This window comes from Ptiloglossa arizonensis, chromosome 4 (assembly GCF_051014685.1).
Source record: "Ptiloglossa arizonensis isolate GNS036 chromosome 4, iyPtiAriz1_principal, whole genome shotgun sequence".
NCBI lineage: Eukaryota > Metazoa > Arthropoda > Insecta > Hymenoptera > Colletidae > Ptiloglossa > Ptiloglossa arizonensis.
In genome coordinates, this window is record NC_135051.1 from 21,380,240 (window position 1) to 21,397,695 (window position 17,456).

The window sequence follows — 17,456 nt, forward strand, 5'->3', positions numbered from 1 at the left end:
TCTTACGGTGTATATTTACATAAACTTTATTTAACAGACAAGGTCATCGATGAGAAAGAAACTATACGTACGACACTGTAAATGTGAAATTTAAAAATGAAATCTGTACGCATTTACGTGTAGTGTAATTTTTGATTTATTGCAACAGTTCGTTTTAGGAACAAGTGTTTGCTCCTAATATTTAAAAGATGTGCTCCACGAGCGGACATAATTCTCGTCCTGAACGAAGTTCGCGTTTTTGCGCTCGAAAACTTATCCCACTGTTGCGAGCCGAGCGAAGTCTAAGAACATCATTCTTTTAACGGATTACGCACCGTGCTCTTTGCAGAAATAATAGGAGTGATGTTATTTTGCGTGCTTTGTAAATTTATGTACCGGGGCACCATACATTAAACGAAGCGGAACGGAATTACTTTCTCGACGAACTGTGAATTGCACTCTTTTAGTAGAGCAACGCAATTACAAAATTTTCTCCAATTATGCGTTTTTCAGATCTACTCAACTGTAACACGCTCTAGACGAATTGCAGCTGCGATCAACGGGGTTGATATTTTTTCGAAACGGTTTCCATCGAGCTGGTTACCTGCAAACATTCGTGACATATTAAAAACGTTATTCCGTATTTCCATGGGATATGAAAATATTCGCGGAAAATGGAAGGAATTTATCGGTCGCGTAACAATGCAGAAACACGTTGCAGTTCGGTACGATAAAATTATTATTACCCTTTTAAGACGCCGCCATTTCGCAATGCAGCCCCGAGCTGTACGAAAGAGGGTAAGTTTTAACACCTACAACCTTTTGATAGTCTTGAAATTTTTAAACACGAACGCCGCGGAACTACGCCCTCAAGTTTAAGTTCTTACGCTGTTGCGCGCGTATTTTTGAAGCCCCTCAACGTTTCAGCGCCCGGTTCGAAAATTAAGCACGAAACAATCTACATGTTTAATGAAGACGCTCAAAAATTCGCATACTGGTAACGTAGTTCTGGAAGTAGACTGCGAACTTTGATGGAAGATTCGGATGGATATGAAATAAGGTTGCAGATTTCAGTGAACTTAACGTATTAACTTTCGAAGTCGATTATTTTTAGCAAAGAATAGTAAACGAGTAAGATTCGAACACTACGCATAAATTTCATTCGAACGAAACACAAATATGAGAAAGTTTCCTTACCTTTGCGAAACATGTTTCAGATTCTTCTTAAATACAGTGTAAATATTCTGAAGGCCTAAAGTACATGCTCGAAATTATTTGCTTATTAATATTTCTATCGAGAGCGTAACACAAAGTGTCTAAAGCGTTGGTACATCTTACCGAACCAGTAAATTTGATCCTTTGATCGCCCAAAGCGGTAAAATGGATCCTTTGATTGTTGAGTGGCATATTCCGCCATTAAAATGCAACGAGAGAAAAATATATATAATAAAGTCTGTAGTTTTATGAACACTCGAAGAAGGAAACATCTCCGTGTCCCCCTCCGAAATCACAGAAAAGAAAAAATCGTCAGACGACAGGGACGACGACAAAAGCCTAAACGCGTAACGCTCGTAAATCACGATGTACCCGGGGACCGGGAATCACGGAAGCGTGCCGCGAACGGTGAACGGAGAACCGCTGATCCCGGGATCTACAATTCTGAACGTGACAAACCCGTTGCCGGGATTCGTGCGCGCTCCTTCGTACATCCGTTATTCACGGGGCCTGCGTGTTGATTATTGTACCACCTAAGTACGTACCTACTCCCCCGAGTCGTGCGTGCGCACCCTCAGTCACGCGAGGGAATCACAACCGAGAGTGGAGCTGCCGGCTGGGGATGTAGATAGCCCGGTCGAGATGGAACTGGAAACGAGAGACACGGTCCCGGTTGAAGAGAGCCGGACCGACGAAAGAGGAGAGAGACTCGAGAGGTGGAAAGAATCAACGGGTGGATGGGGAGAGGGACGCGAACGAATTGAGACGGTGGCAAGGACGCGAGAGGAGAGAGACGCAAGAGCCGAGAAGAGTATAGAGAGAGGAAGAGTTGGAGGAATAGAGAAAGAAATGGATAGAGAGACCGAGAGAGACAAGCAGAGACAGAGAGAGACGGATAGTAAGTCGAAAAGTTAGGGAGAGCCGAGGAGAGACAGGGAGAGACGGATAGTATGTCGAAAAGTTAGGGAGAGCCGAGGAGAGACAGGGAGATCCGGGGAGAGCCGAGGAGAGACAGGGAGATCCGGGGAGACCCAGGGAGAGTCATGGAGAGACAGGGAGAGACAGGGAGAGACAGGGAGAGACAGGGAGAGACAGGGAGAGACAGGGAGAGACAGGGAGAGACAGGGAGAGACAGGGAGAGACAGGGAGAGACAAGGAGAGACAGGGAGAGACAGGGAGAGACAGGGAGAGACAGGGAGAGACAAGGAGAGACAAGGAGAGACAGGGGGAGACAGGGAGAGACAGGGAGAGACAGGGAGAGACAGGGAGAGACAGGGAGAGACAGGGAGAGACAGGGAGAGACAGGGAGAGACAGGGAGAGACAGGGAGAGACAAGGAGAGACAGGGAGAGACAGGGAGAGAAAGAGAGGAGATGCAGGAAGAATTGAGACGAGAGAGGGAGGGAAACCGAGGGTGGTGTGAAAACCGAGACAAGGGGATGGCTGAAACACCGGAGAAACAGAGGACGTGGTTTGGGTTAGAGTCGAGAAGAGCAAAGAGAGAGGGAGAGTCAGAGGAATAGAGAGATAGAGGGAGACGGATAGTAAGTCGAAAAGATAAAGAGAACCGGGGAGAGACAGGGAGAGCCAGGGAGAGCCAGGGAGAGCCAGGGAGAGACAGGGAGAGACAGGGAGAGACAGGGAGAGAAAGAGAAGAGATGCAGGAAGAATCGAGACGAGAGAGGGAGGGAAACCGAGGGTGGTGTGAAAACCGAGACAAGGGGGTAGCTGAAACACCGGAGGAACAGAGGACGAGGTTTGCCAGGGGGCTTGAAGTCGCTGCAAGAGATACGCAGCGATACAGTAAGGTCGCTGGGTGCAGAGGGTGAAATGAATTCATATTTACGGAAGCTGCATGCATATGCGGAGCTTTAAGGCGGATTCGCGCCACCAGATACCCAGCGTTACTGCGGTACCCAGACTTGTCTTCCAACCCCGTTCCTCCTCCCCCCATCTCTACCACCACGGCTGACACGTAGGTTACGGAGAGCCGGAAGCCGCTCGACCAATTTCACGCGATTCTGTCGCCTCGCGGCGGGAAATTAGGCTATACGAAATAAGGCTGTGTTTACGGGACGAAGATGGCCAAATGAATTGAAAGGGGAGGGGGCAGCAGGTATTTTCGCGTTGATGGGTTTGAAACCCCCAACGGACGTTGCCCCCCACCACCGGGGAGGGCATACAGATCCGTGGATCGTGACGGGGGTTGGAGGGGACTATTCCAGTCAGTAGCGTCTATTTTCCGGGCGTAATTGGGATTAACGTTTGATCCTGGACTCGCTCGTTGGACGTTGCCAGAATATGAAGTAGAAATGTAACGTAATAAAGTGGAAGATTGACGTCGAGCGTGTCGTGGTTCGCTTTGAATTCATTTGCCGAACGCCAGTCCTGACGGCCTGAGGAATATTCAACGGTTTTACCTGGGATTTACTTTATGTCGTCTTTTACGTCCTCCTCGGTTGTAATTTCAACGACGGACGAATTAAGATCGCGGTAATTTTTCAACGTTTATACCGTTAGCGATCGTTCGTTGTGTGTCGGAATCGTTCAAGCACGTCGATAAACGGGACAATTTCGTGCGAGTAATTTATGAATTCGGCACGGTCTACGGTTTGATGAAACCAATCGAGCCGGTAATCCCCGCTTTTATGCGAATTGGTAGCCATTTCGTCACTTGTACAGATCGGTTTCAATTGTAGGGCTCCAAAGTACTTGTGCCAATTTATTAATTAAATTTAACGCTAATTTATAATTATATGTAAAGTATAATACGTAAGACAGTTCCCGCTTTCAAGTGACATCCAGACCACCAATTCGCTCGAAAGCGGGAGATATAACGATCTTTGTTCCGAATCGAGTACAATGAGCACACCAAAGATCATAAATATAAACGCTAGGTAAAAGATGATTACGTTCGTTTGATCCAACGTAAAAATTGTCCCTCAACAGAACCATTTACTACAGATCACCCTGTCTATATCCAATAACAGGAATTAATTATCTACCACCCTAAAATGAGAATAGAGATAAGTTCTATCAGGGACATTATAATACGTACACTAGAGTCATAGAAGCAACCAGGTGACCTTATTGAACATTCGCAATTCCACTTTTAATTTCCAGCAGAAATTCACCGCACCGATTACACTTCTATCCGAGCGGAACCGATCTTCCAGCTCCGGTAACGAAACCAATTTCATTTGGACACAGAGCAAGCCTGGTGGGTGGGGTGGCATTTTTCCTAGACGCTTGGAATTTCGGTCCCACGGAATAAATCACTTATACCGGGCAGTATTACGCTGGAATTTATTATTTCGCAGTCGAAAGCCGCGAACGCAGTTAGCGGAATTTGTTGGTAGCGGCCGCGAGCGGTTTGAATTGGCTGGCGCACCTGCTTTGCTCCGGTCGGCGACTTCTCTAGCTTTGAAATTAAAGCTAGAGTAACGTTACGTTTATCACCGGTGAACCAGGCTGGCGTTGTTCGCCCAGTGGTCCTATAGGCGGGACAAAATCAACTGACCGCTCAAGGCTACTGCACCGGCAGTCCCCACCCCACAGTTTACATATCGCTCTGTTCGTCGTCTCTTTGGGCAAATCTCCAGCCACGAGATCCTTCTACTTCTGAAATAGAAAAGTAAACTGGAATAGAGACAACGTCTATCGGGAACATTAAACACGAAACGTAGAATAGTAGGGGTCGAGATCAGTCTGATCTTTTTAGTCGTGCAAATGTGTTCGTGTGATTAGTCGAAATAATTAAATATTTCTTTCCGCCACGAAGAGTCTTGAGGCACTTGTTTCTAGAGGTGGGTTTCCTTAGTCGGTCATAAACAGCAACAAACCATTTTTAAACAAACATTTTCTTCGATTCAATATTTAGACTCCGGTTGTAGGTCTGGGTTAGGGAATTAGAAAATCTTGGAAAAGAAAACACGAAAGTATTACGATTACGTTACGGTTAACAGTTGAAAGAGTATGATCAATAGTCTAGTAGTTGATCACGTGTTTTAGGTAACTTTTGAGAGTACCTTTTAACTATTATCCGTAATTCAATATCTCTCTATTTCCATGTTTTCTTTTCTAAGATTTCGCAATTCTCTGGAGAGGAGTCTAAACTAGGGTGTAAACATTCGATGGAAAACAATTTTTATTCTCAAACTATTTATTGCTACAACTAATATTTGATCCAACTGTAACTCTCTAATCATTCTCCACGAGAAACAAGAACAATTAGAAAGGATTTAAGTTAAAATTGATTCGAAGTGATCAATACTAACCGGTAATTGTACAATGTCTGTACAACTGTCGCAGATTCGAGACTACGTCACGACAGTTAGAGAGTTACTTATTCCATTGATAACATTCCCAACATTTATCTATTCCTAGCTAGGTCAACTCCGATAACATCAGAAACAATTGTAATCAGAATAGAATAATAAAAGTGAGAAACAACGACTGACGTACAACTAAAATGGTGAAGATAATTATAATTAAAGATATATAAATACATCCACCTGCAAGATAACAATAAGATACAAATACCATCCCAAAGATCGCTCAGTTCTTACATCGAGCCGACTAGATTCGAACAATGAAAAGCAAATGGCTCAATTTGCAGGAGTGAGGTGGGGGGGGGGGGGTGACCTCGAGCGGCCACTTGATTTTGTCCCCACTATAGCGAGTAACGTGGCGGATGCGAGCCAGACACAGAGCCCAACGCGGATGCATATCGCGAAGCTGTCAGGAAGCTGGGACAAACGTACGAAATAGAAACTGAAGATATTGCCCCGCATTGTTATCGTTGGGAACGGGAATTCAATTTCCCGACGAATACGTGGAGGAGCCTAATAAGCAAATTTACTGCGGCCGCGCTTTCCGGAAGTTGTTTCGATGAAAGGGTTCGTTTGTCAGAGACAGACACGGATACCGAGTGGCTTCACTGCTCTCGAAATGAACAATTTCTATGCACATTAATTTATTTCGGTGGTTTCACGTTACTCATGGCCAACGGAAACTTTGTATTCTGCGAAAGCTCGGAATTTCATTCTGTTTTTTTTTAATAACAATCGATGCAGTTTAAACGATCGAGAATATTGAACATCCGCGAGGAAAAATACGAAATTCGTTATAAGTGACCGTGTGTAGGATTCGGTGCGAGAAAATTACAAAAATCTCTTACAAACGTCTCGATTGATCGTTCGTGCTCGTTCCCCGAAAATCATCGTCGGTAGCTTCGTGTTCACCATCCGCGTTCGCAACTCTCCCAAGAACGTTTTGGAAGGAGAAAATTAGGTTACTTTAAAACTCAAGAGTGGTACTAAGATCAGGATGAAGTAGAAGTTTGTAGAAGTTCGTATTAAGTTGAGCTCTCTGGAATTCCTAAGAACGGTCCTGGACTTCACTGAATCTCTAAAAGCACTTGAGTCGCATACGGGAACCGAGATTTAACCTTAGACTGGATCTCTTAGCGTTATTATCGTTTTATTCCAAGGGCGCGTAATTCTGTTAAACGTTTGCATTAAAGCTACCGTGGAAATCAAATTGACGACTTCCTCGCTCCGTGAAAGCCTGTCGAGTTGACTGAAACTGAACCGTTCAAATTGAAAGCCGGCTAACGAAACATTTTTCATTCGATTACGAATATTTATTCTCGGGAGATGTCCTCGTGAGATTCGTTGTTCGTGTCTTCGAGAACCACGATCGAAATTTTACGTACAGATGGACCGGAAAATTTTGTATTTAATCTTATCCTTTTCTAAAAGGAAAGTACTCACAAGTATTCAAGTACTTACAAAAAGTTCGAACTTCTGATCCTCGTGTCGATAATTCTATATAGCGTAGCGATACAAAGGAAATCAATTGTAGCTTTTAGATATTATAGAAGAAATAATTAACCTTGTAATTATTATTGTTTGTCAAAGGAAATATACTTCTTCTTGTTACTTTACGACACTACCCTTCATTTTGGGTATCATCGTCAATTAAATACAAATTCACTCCAATCCACAGATTCTGTTCTTCGTACACCTTGACCTTCAAAGAGACACCGATCGATTCTATCAACAAACACGTGAAAACTATCAACTTTTCAAATCCAATCTTTATTATCTATCAAAATAGATACACTTCTTGTCACTTTACGACACTACCCTTCACATTAAATACCATCATCAATTAAATACAAAATTATTCCAATCCACAGATTGTATTCTTCGTACACCTTGACCTTCAAAGAGACACCGATCGATTCTATCAACAAACACGCGAAAACTATCAACTTTTCAAATCCAATCTTTATTATCTATCAAAATAGATACACTTCATATCACTTTACGACACTACCCTTCACATTAAATACCATCATCAATTAACTACAAAATTTCTACCAATCCATAGACAGTGCAAATCCTCCCTGTAACATTCACCTAGAGACACCAGTGTCTAGTTCATCATAGAACACGTGATAATGATCGATACCCTACGGTCGTGATCTGAAAAATGAAAATTACCAAAGTGCACCCCCCCCCCCCCTCCCCCGTTGCGTAAATATTTCCCCAGGAAAAAAGAGCCATTCCGCAGGAAGGAACACTCGCTCGTGTCAACGTAACCATCGACCAACGACCAAAGGACGCCCCGCGACGCTGCTCCAGCGTGCACGCGCCTCCGCGCGTTGAAAAGCGGAGCGTTAACTGCTGATAGTCACCCTCGCAGCGACAAAGTCGGGACAAAGTAGTCTCATTGTCTCCGACGTCCAATTGTTCCACGAGCACGAACTCCCTCCGTGTCCTCTGTCCCCGTTCATCGCGTTGTCCCACCCCCCTTTCTTTCTCCTTTCTCTGTCCGTCTATCTGTCTGTGCGCGCGCGCGTGTATGTGCGTTTTCTCTTTTTTTCTTTCTTCTTCTTTTTTTTTTTCTACTTTTTTTCACGAGCGGTGAAACGCAGCGCGGCGACAACGCATCCCTAGCCACGCATATGGTGTCTGGGCCCCACGGTGACAGAGGGGCAAGTCGGCCCGTTTATGCCGTCAGGAAATTTTTCTGCGCGATACTGCGTGCCATATGCCATTAATTTGATCCATTCATCGGCATCGCCCCAGGTGTGTCGCGCACGCCGATGCAAAACCGACGAATTGTTCCAGTAGCGCGACGCCCGCGTGTCGTCACGTGCCACGCAAGCGAATTAACGCACGTCACCAGGGATTTTAACCTTCTGCGGGCCGTGCACGATCGGCTCGGGTCTAGGTTAACCGAGCAATGTCAAGGATCGTCGAACGAAACGCCCGCGTGTGTTTACCGGAGCCACGAAAGTTTCACTTTACGATTTTTCAGAGGAACTGACGATTTTACCATTTTTCGAAATCGTTACTTTCTTGCATTTTCTTCAAATTTAACGATTCATATCGTTTCGGTACGTAAGGATTTCTTGCGTGTCCCAAAGTTCTAGCTGGTACTTAATATGGAGCGATACCAATTTTACCATTTTTTAAAATTGTTACTTTTTTGCATTTTCTTCAAATTTGACGATTCATACTGTTCTGGTATATAAGGATGATATCTTTTGTGTCCTAAAGCTCTAGCTGGTATTCAATATGGAGCAATACCAATTTTACCATTTTTCAAAATCGTTCAAAGCTCTAGCTGGTATTTAGTATGGAGCAATACCAATTTTACCATTTTTTAAAATTGTTACTTTTTTGCATTTTCTTCAAATTTGACGATTCTACTGTTCTGGTATATAAGGATGATATCTTTTGTGTCCTAAAGCTCTAGCTGGTATTCAATATGGAGCAATACCAATTTTACCATTTTTCAAAATCGTTCAAAGCTCTAGTTGGTATTTAGTATGGAGCAATACCAATTTTACCATTTTTCAAAATCGTTACATTTTTGCATTTTCTTCAAATTTGACGTTTCGTATGTGTCCCAAAGCTCTAGATGGTATTCAATATGGAGCGATACCAATTTTACCATTTTTCAAAATCGTTACTTCTTTTCATTTTCTTCAAATTTGACGATTCATATTGTTCTGGTATATAAGGAGGATATCTTTTGTGTCCTAAAGCTCTAGCTGGTATTCAATATGGAGCGATACCAATTTTACAATTTTTCCAAATCGTTACTTTTTTGCATTTTCTTCAAATTTGACGATTCGTACTGTTTTGGTATATAAAAATGATATATTTCGTGTCTCGAAGCTCTAGCTGGTATTCAACACAGGAAACACCAATTTTAGAATTTCTAAAATTCGATATTTCTTTTTAAATTTCGAACATTTTTTGCAATTTACAAATTTGGCGTTTCATATCGGATATTTCACAGCTGCGAGTGATATTTATCAGAGAGGGACAACGATTTTACGATTTTGAAAGAAATAGAACTTTATTTGAATTTCCTTCAAATTTGACATTTTCTACTGCCCTAAAATAAATTCAAATCTCTCATCTTTGAACTTTAAGCGTATTTCCTCGAAATGAATATTTTCAAACTGGTGGTGGATTTCGAACAAATCGATATTTTTGAAAAATTAATACGTGCGACGATAGCGATATTTGTACTGTTTCTGAACATACTAATTTTATTCGATTCTGATTATTTCGACTAGAGAAATCTATCCCACCGTGCGATTAGAAAATTTTTATAGACTGGCTACAGAGACACATATTTCTTGTACACGTTAACATTTTTTCGCGAAAATTTACAGAAATATTATTAAATGGTACGTACTTTCAATATACGTACGAAACATTTATCTAAGACGTTTGACATCGTTGGAAAAAATTCCCAAATATCTGCATCTTTTCAACCAGAAAGAACCTCCAACTTGGAGCTGTAAAAACTATGTAGCATTCGAGACACATTTCTGGGAAAATTACCGAGCACGCCAATTTCAAACTTTTTCATTTACATTTAGTTACATCTTGGCAAGCTCCACGAATTTTTTTCAATTCTAAATATTAATTTTCTTGCAGCAAGTACATACAAGAAACTTGGATCCATGCTTGCCATTATAATTCTTCGTGTAAGTTACTCTAAATCCCTATTGAAGAGATTCTCGTCGTTCCTAAATACGACTGTGAATCGTACTTGTTTTTCACAAGGTAGTAACTTTTAATTTTAGAGAGAACAACGGGAGATAAAAACCGTATAAAAAGTAGTTAGTTCATCGTGGAATCCAGTTTGCTAAAAATATCAAGCTAATATCATTCCTGAACTCGGTTAACGAAACGCGTCGTTTCAAGACTCAGAAGTCGTCCCGAGCATTCGAGTGTAGCACGTGGATTATATTTCGCCGAAAGAGTACTTAAACTGATTAAAACAAACTGTTAATGTTTTCGTGCCGTGGCCCCTGAGCGTTGGGACCTGTACGGCACGGACTTTAATGGACGCGTTTCAAACGAATTAATGGCCAACGAGATTCCTAAATTTACTCCCCATTTTGTGGTTAATCGGTCAAACGCGCCGTAATCGTGTGCGATCGCTGTCGAATAGATTCAGCGTGATAGCGGAACGTGCAAAGATACGAATCGAATGAACAAATTACGTTGGTAATACAGTTTTGAACGGAACGAAATTAATAATAGCCGGGATAACCAGATTTGAAAAGAAATTGAAAATGAACGAAGTCGTCGATAATTTTGTCGTTCGAGGTATATACCGTAAGTGATTTCAAAGGTACCGATATATGATTTATATTAAAAAAAAACTTTCATTTCGCTATATTCTGCGATCGTGAACGCTCGTTTAAGCTTCATATTTTATATTATATAAAACTTATATCATATGAACACTTTTTTTTGTTGAAAATGAAACAAGATTTTTTTAACTGTGTAAACATTTCGTTAAATTATATATTCTCAGTTTTGGAAAACGAAATCACTTTCCGAACAACTTCACTATAATAACGTTCGCGTTGCATTGCTCTCACGATTAGGTTAATGGTACCTGACTGTAACTTGTCTCTATAACAAATGTATTATTTTTATTTGTACGCGTTAATTTTACGTGTCTTCTATTCTCATCTCGTTTAATACATTTTACAATGTATTCGATCATTGTACGATAAAAGTGTACGATTGTTATTATCAGATATCAAACCTTGGCGAAGTAACCCTTACCTAACCTAAAATCTTGTATCATAAACATGGGGACATTTGTCGTTTGGACTGTTCAAAGAACTGATATTTAGATGATAGTTTTCGGTATGAAAGTCATATCCAAGGATCAACCAATCCTGACGCCTTAACCACGAAGACACACGTTATTCGAACGACGTGTTTGAGCAAAATTAATGACTAAAGACGGTAACTTGGGAAATAAGGATTGATGGAAAGCCCTCTGGTGGCAAACGCTGGAGGTGTCTCCACGGTACAATCAGTCCACTGACATCAGTCAATTATCTTCCCGAGTAATTTCCTAAGAAATTTCGCTCGCTGCAAGGTGCCGAAGTTCGTTGTCGAAAGAGTTTTATCTACCCTCCTTGGTAGATAAAAAAAGAATAAAATTGTTTCAACGTATCGCGAGAGAACATTCAGGATCTGGGGTAAGAAGACGAATCGGTTGACGTAACAGCTGGTCCAGGATCTCCCCTCAGTTTCCTGGATCAGACTGATCTAATTCATCTGCCCAGATCGTCAATGAATTCGTTCACCTTAATCCTGATGTTCTAAACGACTGACGCCCACGCGTCCATAAACAGTATCTGAGGTATTAAAGGATTCGATGTTGGTCCACCTAATCTTGTAGAAGCTGTTCTACCAGTGACACGTTTATACACGGGAACAAACTATAATCACTGCAGATACCGTACACAGAGATGTAGAACGTGATTGTTACACAGTTCAGAATACATTGGGAGCCATATTGGTATCCCTTTCGGGATAACGATCAGAAATACTAGAATCGAAAGAATTACTTTGTCTTGGACTAGAAGACAAGCTTCCGTTGAACAAATCTTCGAATGCCTATCGTCCATTCCTGATAAAAGAGTTCTTATCGAATCATCGATACGAAGCCACGCGTTGCTCAACGATAAGATCTACCAGCTGTCTCGATATAAATCCTCCTAAGTCTAAGCATCGAATGCAAATAGCTAATCGTTCGTCGCGCTAGAGAGGATCATCGCTGGGTACTTGAGAGAAGTGAAGAGCGTCTGCTGGTAATGGAAGAGAGGGAGATAGCGATCCTAGGTACTGTGGTTCTACCCGTTGATCTAGATAGATTTCCGCACCGCGGCCATTTTGGAAATCGCCTCTGCGTGACCCAAAGCGCCAGTTGGCCAGCGCTAACTGGGAGATAACTTGACTGGAAGTGGCGCTGATAGTGCCACGATTGCCTCATCGTGGCTTAAATGGTACCACGGGGGTCAACGGAAGGAGGTTGACAGGGTTGAGTATCCCTCGGCCCTCCCTGAACCCCGTAGTTGACAGGGTGCTTAGTCCCCCGGTCCCCTGAGCCAGCCGATGAGGTTGGATCATCGTGGTGGCAGTGGTTGGCCCACATCGCGGAATAGAACTGTGGCTTGTGCTGAGCGAGTTGCAGTTAATCAACTCGAGCCACTGTCCATACAGAGACATCGGAGGTATAGAAAGGCTTCGCAACGAGAACGTGGATACACCGAGGCTTGCAGCCGGGTATCGTTTTGGAACTTCGTACTGCGAGTACAGATGCGCTGATTGGCGGGATCGTAATCCCAATACCTAAACCGGGGTAAGCGGGCATGGGTCAAAGAGTCTGGGTAGAACAAAGGGAAAGGTCCTCCGTCGCTCGGTTGCAACCAATGATCCAAACAGACCTAGACAAGATCGTTCAAACGATTCGTCATACTTTTCGATGATCTGTAACATCTACTGTTAGTCAGGTATTACCAAAGGTGTTCGATAGACAACTTCTACAAAACACCTACTATATGTTGTAACCTAGAGTGTACTAAGTTCAAGCTTTCTGTATATGAAAAGTAGCTTGAGATGATCCAAACAGACCTAAACGAAATCGTTGGAACAATCGGTTCGAGATACACGTCGTTCACATTTTGGATGATTTGTAACACCTACTGTTAGTCAGGTATTACCAAAGGTGTTCGATCGACAACTCTCTATTCGAGAATCCAAACTTCTACAAAACACCTACTATCTGTTATAACCTAGAGTGTACCAAGTTACACGAGGTATAAGCTTCCAGTATATGTAAAGTAGCTCGAGAGAATCGGGATGAGAATCTTGTCACGTGACAAACAGTTACAATACTCGAGTCTTAACGAGCACTCTTAATTGAACCAAATCAAGTCCAATCGTCTTTAATCCTTCATCACCCAACACGTCACCATCGACGAAAGGTTACCCTGTCCCCTCTGGATACTCCTAGAACAGTGTATCACGTACTCGATCCACATCGGTTGATTCGAGTCGTTTGAAACGATCGAAATTCCTCAATTCCAAGAAAACTAGAAACACGGTAGTAGTGTTTGTATATTATGCTTGCTTCCCCTAGTAATGGACAAGTAGCGGTAGAAATTCCGGCACGGTCCTTAGATTCCAGCGATGAACATTTCCCTCGTTAGTGTCCTCTTATCCGAATTCCAAGGCGACCCACTCCCACTCCCTCCCCCCAACCTTTCTCTTCCCTATTCTTCCCTCGATTACCGTCCACCGTAAATACCTCGGCCGTTCGTGGAGCTCGATCCACCAGGAGCAGTTCGAACATTGTGTACACGGAATCTCGGAAGAAGCACAACCCCAGAAAGATCTGACGGTGGGAAATCGCGAGGAATAAACAACACCGGGGAATTACGGTATCCGTTGGCGGGGTGGGAACTTAATTAAACCACGAGCGGGTAAAACGTTGAAAGTAGACGATAAGCTGTCCCGTTGCGTATAAACTGTAACCGGGCAAACGCGCGGAGGGACCGCGCGCAGCTGCATATTACAGCGTGTTTGCTCGCGTGGCCATTTACATATAAGCGGGCCGAGGCGACCGGCAACTCGCCGCAGCGTTTGTTAAACAATTAACCGAATGCAAATATCGAGATACCGGTTCGTTGTTCTTGTACCACCACCCCAACACCCCCCTCCGCTAAGACCCCCTTAAACCAGACCGAATCCCGCTCGGTGGTCTTACGCTATCGCGTCACCCTCCACGACCGTGGAACGAGCCTGCTCCGTAATTAATGGGAACGGTGAACTCCTTTCGCGATGACGGAAAGGGGATTTTAATCCGTGGCGCGCCTATCGGCTCAAAGTGCGCGACGAGAGTGCAACGAGACATCATCTGAAGATTAATCCAGCGTGAGATCGCGCCCCGGGCACCGCGCGATGACATTACGTCAATGAGACAACGCGCACTTTGACGAATGGATGCTCCTTGTCCCCGGTCCCTTTCCCGTTACACGGCACTCCACGTCCTTCTGATCTCGTCCCGCTTTGACGATCCGACGCCACTGTGCAGCTCCGAATTTTCTGATGTTGCGTCGCACCGAGCTTGGTTACGGTTACGGGTATCGGTAATTGAACAGAGATTCACCATAGAAGACACTTGGTTTAGATCTCTCGCTACTTTTTTTTCAATTGGAATTAATTTGTGTCATCTGAACTCTTTGGTGGACCTGGTGTTGCTTTTAGGTAGTACAGAAGGTGGTCTATGGGTTACTAGGGGAAGGTTAGTTAGTTTAGGATAGAAGAGGATAGTTAGTTGATAGGAATTTTTCTTGCTTTCTTTTTTCGAATCGTGATAAGTATGTTACCTAGGCTCTTCGATGAATGAACCTTAGGTTGATTTTAGGTAATATGGAAGAAGGTCCATGGGTTACCAAAATAATTGGACGAAACAACGAGAATTAACACAGGGTTGATAGAAACTTTTTGGACTTTTGATTTTTTTTATATATCTACATATGTGATCTAAATTATATACCAGTAACATGGAGGATAGTTGATAGGAATTTTCTTGCTTTCTTTTTTCGAATCGTAATAAATATGTTACCTAGGCTCTTCGATTAATAAACCTTAGGTTGCTTTTAGGTAATATGGAAGAAGGTTTATGAGTTACCAAAATAATTGGACGAAACAACGAGAATTAACACAGGGTTGATAGAAACTTTTTTGCTCTTTTGATTTTTTTTATATATCTACATACGTGATCTAAATTACATACCAGTAACGTTTTTCTATTAAACCAACATCCAAATTGTAATTATCTTTTCCTTTGTCGCATTTACTCGATAAATTAGTCGAGTCGTGTATAAATTACCGTTATCTGTACAAATTCGAAGGAATGTTTGAAAACAATTATATTTTATCGATATCTGTATTTATTTTGCCACGTAAAGGCAACAATATTTCATTTACATTCACAGCTCCACGAAATCTAACCGTCCGACGAAAGACGTATTTATTTTCCATTACAGAGAATTACACAATTATCGCGAATCAATTTACTATATCGTTTTCCACGAATTGCTCGAAATTAAGTTATCGCGAAATTACCTCGTCGAAATTTAATACTTTCGTTCGTTAGTTGCTACAAAATTGTCCCCGAAAATACACCGGTATCATTTAATGAAGTAACTTTATTGAAACTATCATCGTATTAACCGTGGCACGAAATTATCCGAGTTTCACCTACGTTGATATTATGTAAATTTCTAATTATTGTTCGTATTATCACTGTGCCGCGATGATTCCTATTTATAGGGTGAACTGTCCAAACGCAAACATGGAAATATCTACCCTGCCTGTGGATACATAACAAAACCAATTGGGTCGCAACAATGATAAGCAAATTTTCCTCAAAGTCATTTCCCTTCAAACAATTTTTCGAGACAATTTATTCTCTCCCTTTATGCGAGCTACTTCGAACAATTTAAGTTTTTCACGTATTGGGAAGCAACCGGGAGACAGATGTTCCCATTTTAACGAACTACCCTGTATATTCTTCGAGGAAACCCAAGACGAAATGTACCCCGTCTCACCCCTCGCTTCACCATCTCATATTCGTCACGAGGTATACAAGTATACCACAGGTATACGAGGAAATAGTCTCATTGCTATTTTCAATATACAGCGAGTGATCAAATTATTATGAACACTGCTGAAACTACTGGTTATTCGAAACTCGATCGAATTCATCTTACAACTGTTTGAAAACTTTTGCGATAAAAGGAAACATTAATATTTCATCGTCAATATTTGCATAAACATTAATTGAGAAAGTTGTATACATATTGCATCACGATTCAGGAATATAAAAAAACTATCGAAAAAATATCGAAAAACATGCAGAATCGTGTCAAAGCAATTACAAACAAGAAACATGGCGCGAGTAAATATTGACGTGCATGTACTTCTTTTATTGTAAAAACTTTTAAATGGTAAAAAAGTTTTAAGTAACTTTTAAATAATAAAATATCATTATGAATGTAACGATAGATTTAAAAGAAAAAGAACCAAGGTGTCCTTTTAAGTGCAAATATTTTCAGTTTCATTTTTTATTTCAAACAGATGGTTCGAAAATATTTTCGAAATGTTCACAATAATTCGGTCACCCACTGTATACACGGTGACCTATTTCAATCATCGAGCGAAGACTCCAAGAGTTCAAGACTCCCAGCTGCTTCTCCCCATGAAAGCTCTCTTCGCTTCAAGGTGAACGCATTTACGCGAGGAGGGATCAGGTAGAGAGATCATGGACACCGTGAGACAATCAATAACGACGAGACAACGGGACCGAACCGTTTGCAAAAATAACACCGTCAAGGAAAAATGAAACGGATACTCGGGCGTCTTCTGTCCATCGTGTAGCGGCGGGCTGTCCTCAGCCATGACGCATAAAACATTCGAGGATTACCAGGGGAGAGGGTACAGCTCGCTGTCACTTTTACGACGATAATATTTTAGCGAGACGTCAGTCGTGTTCCTGTCCCGCGCGTCGTTTCGTGAATAAGTAGACGAGCGGTGGAAAATCGTGAGTTTTGCGATCACGATTTTACGAGAAATCGGGGGGAGGGGGGTTACGGGTGACTGGTGCCACGCGAAATGCAAATATTTGTGTAATTATATTTTCAACGCTTCTCACAGACTGTTTGTCTGTGACAAAAAGTTGCACAATCGCAGTGTATGGAAATAGGTTTTGATATACCGCTGTATTTGTTTTTCTAGAAAGAGAATCGTGGAGCAAGGTCGAAGGCTGAACGCTATTCGAATAATTTAACGTTCGAACCGTACTCCGAGTATTCGAGTAGTCGTATATCATTATTCGAATATTACAGAATTC

General features: G+C 42.2%; 1 protein-coding gene across 3 annotated transcripts in view; it reads left to right on the plus strand.

Annotated features, from left to right (window-relative positions):
* The window catches only part of LOC143145813 (nephrin), a 586,636-nt gene that overhangs the window by 427,988 nt on the left and 141,192 nt on the right, over positions 1 to 17,456 (plus strand). The window lies entirely within an intron of this gene.